The sequence below is a fragment of the Tupaia chinensis genome, unplaced genomic scaffold (genome assembly GCF_000334495.1).
Source record: "Tupaia chinensis unplaced genomic scaffold, TupChi_1.0 Scaffold000606_1, whole genome shotgun sequence".
NCBI classification, from domain to species: domain Eukaryota; kingdom Metazoa; phylum Chordata; class Mammalia; order Scandentia; family Tupaiidae; genus Tupaia; species Tupaia belangeri.
The window spans coordinates 1,697,978-1,701,388 of NW_006160124.1; positions in this window are offsets into that span (position 1 = coordinate 1,697,978).

Sequence of the window (3,411 nt, forward strand, 5' to 3'; positions counted from 1 at the left end):
GAAAAAATGAATTTTCCTCTATAAATGAACAACATTTCCTCTATGAATGAATCAACACTTTCATGGTCATTTCATGACTCTTAGCAAATATTGGCTTATTGGAAAATGTCATGACTTTTTTTTCCTATGTGTGTCTATGCAAAATGCATCATGACTTTCCCAATAACCCAATATCTTGGAAGTTAACAATCAAATTATCATACTAAGTTTCTGAGAATTCCTAAAGTGAAAAATCTGTTTTAATTTTTTTTCTGTGATTTGATTTTGTAGGTTTATTTTAATGAAACATCTGTAGAAATAGAAATCTCCTAGAAAATATTCTTATTTTTGTAAGATTAGTAGCTTAATAAAAGAAAGGAAAGAGATATGGAAAAAGTGAATGTGTTTGTTGGGTTGATGAGTAAGTTCATTTCGTTATTTTTTTTTACAGGAGAAATTTGAGCATATCCATAATCTGTGGGGAAAATATGTATTTTCTGATAGAGTCTGAAAATATGGGAATGAAATAGTCTGATAATGCAAAGTCCAGGAATCAGAATGGCTGAACAATAGGCCAGCTAAGTGCAGAGTTGAGAATTTGAATTTTAAATAGCTGATGGAAGAAATGAAAGGAGACAAAATATGGAAAATACTAAGAGATATACATTGCAAAAGTAAGATCTAAATCTGTCTTTTTCCAGTAGTCAGAGTAATAGCCTATGACCTATTAAAGACGTAAACCTACAGTAGAGAACAAAAGGACACACACACACACACACACACACACACATGCATGCACACACAGTTTAGCTGCAGATCACATGAGGCATAGAGTCAAGCAGTTAGTTTAATACCAAATAAAAACTGGTACTCATATTCCTATCCTCCTCAAATGTTTCTCTCCATTTAGAGGAGCAGTGCTCCATTCCTTGGTAAAGCTTTTACAGAGAAGTTTTAGATTGGCAATTTCCCTTTTCTTTTTTTTAAATTAATTTATTTTTTATATACATTCAATGACACTGTTTAGCTTATGAAGTGAACATTTCAATATGTGAACATTTCTCCCCAGTCCAGTTGATCAAAATATCTTCAACAGATTATACCACACCTCCCTATCCCGTCAATGCTCGGTATCTGTATCCCTCCTTCAAATGTCCTTCCCAAGGCCCCTCTCCTCCACACTCACCACATCTGACATTCACACCCATCTCTTGTGTTGGTATATCTTTTAGTCAATCAGTTTTGGTCGTAAAGTGCAGATACTCAGTATATATTAAGTGGGGACATACAGTGTCTCTTTTTCATAGCCTGGCTTGCTTCACTCATCAGTAAATCTTCCATATTCTTCCACTTTCTGTCAAAAGCCAGGGTTTTGTTGTTTTTTATGGCTGAATAGTATTCCACAGAATATATGTGAAACAGTTTTCCAATCCATTCTTCCATACGGGGACATTTGGGTTGGTTCCATGTCTTAGCAATCGTGAATATTGCTGCAATAAACGTTGATGTGCAAGCACTTTTTCAATGAAGAATTCTTCTGTCCTTTGGGTAGATACTGAGGAGTGGGATTGATGGATCATATGGATGATCTATTTGTAGATTTTTGAGGAATCTCCAAATTGTTCTCTACAGTGGCTGGACCAATTTACTGGACCTCCAGCAGTGTAAAAGAGTTCCCCTTTCACCACACCCCTGCCAACACATATCCTTTTTTTTTTTTTCTAATCTTAGACATTCTGACTGGGGTTAGGTGGTACCTCATTGTTGTTTCGATCTGTACTTCCCTTATGATGAGGGATGCAGAGCATTTTTTTCATGTGCCTTTCAGCTATACATATGTAATCTTTAGTGAGAGCTTTTTTCAACTCCTTTTCCCATCTATTAATAGGCTTGATCATCATTTTTCCAAACAGCTTCTTTAGTTCCTTGTGTATTCTGGTTATCAGTCCCTTATCTGATGCATAATTTACAAAAATAGTTTCTCATTCTGAGGGCTGTCGATTCACACTAATTACTGTGTCTTTTGCCATGCAGAAACTTCTTAGTCTGATGTAATCCCACTTGTCTATTTTGGGGATGATCGACTGTACTTTGAGGGTCTTCTTTAAGAAGTCTTTCCTTACAGCAGTGTCTCCCAGAGTTTCCCCAGTGTTTTCCAGGAGCAGCTTTATAGTTTTAGATCTTTGATTTAGATCCTTGATCCACATTGACTTGATTTTTGTCAAAGGTGAGAGGTGGGGGTTCAGATTCATCTTTCTGTAAGTGGAAATCCAGTTTTTCCAGCACCACTTTCTGAAGAGGCTTTACTTTTCCCACTGGATTGACTGGTATCCCTTGTCAAAAATCAGTTGACTGTATGTTTGGGAATTTACTTCTGGGGACTCTATTCTGTTCCACTGGTCCACGTGTCTGTTCCTGTGCCAGTACCATGCTGTTGTGATTACCACAGCTTTGTAGTATATTTTTGGGTCAGAGAGTGAGATGCTGCCCACTCCACTCTTCTTGTATAAAATTGCTTTGGCAATACGGGGTATTTTATGACAACCATAAAATTCCTCATGAATTTTATGGTTGTCTTTTCTAGATCTTTGAAGAATATATCTGGTACTTTGGCATTGCATTAAATAAGTAGATTAATTTGTGTAGAATTGCCATTTTGATTATATTAATTCTTCTCATTCATGAACATGGGATGTCCTTCCATTTTTTTGTGTCATTTTCAATTTCTTTTTTTAGCTTCTCATAGTTTTCATTGTGGAGGTCTTTAACTTCTTTGGTTAGATTTATTTCTAAATATCGTATACTTTTGGTGGCTATGGTAAATGGAATTACTTTCTTCAGTTCTATCTCAATCGGCCTGTTATTCATATATAGAAATGCTATCGATTTCTGTATATTGATTTTTTTGAGAGGTTTTTGCTATAGTGCACGTGTGCTCGCCAGACAGACAGAGAGAGATAAAGAGATAGAAAGTGAGAAATTACCCCCCAGGGGGATGGTCACGCCACAATCCCTTCTCCTCCATTCTCCTCTCAGGATCTTGGGCATGCACGCACATGCGCCCGGCATGAGTTTTAAGCCACCGGATCCAGGACGCAAAACGCAGTCAACTATGTGGGAGTCTAGCGACATAGCCATTACACTAACTGCTGATCCATATATATTGATTTTATATCCTGCAACTTTATTGTAAACATGTATTACTTCCAGTAATTTTTCCATGGAGACCATTGGGTATTCTATGTATATAATCATATCATCTGCAAATAGAGAGAGTTTCACCTCTTCTTTTCCTATTCGAATGCCCTTTATTTTTTCCTCTTTTCTGATTGCATTGGTGAGGACTTCCAATACTATATTAAAAAGGAGTGGAGAAAGTGGTTATTCTTGTCTTGTTCCTGTGTTTAGTGGGAAAGCTTTCAGCTTTTCTCC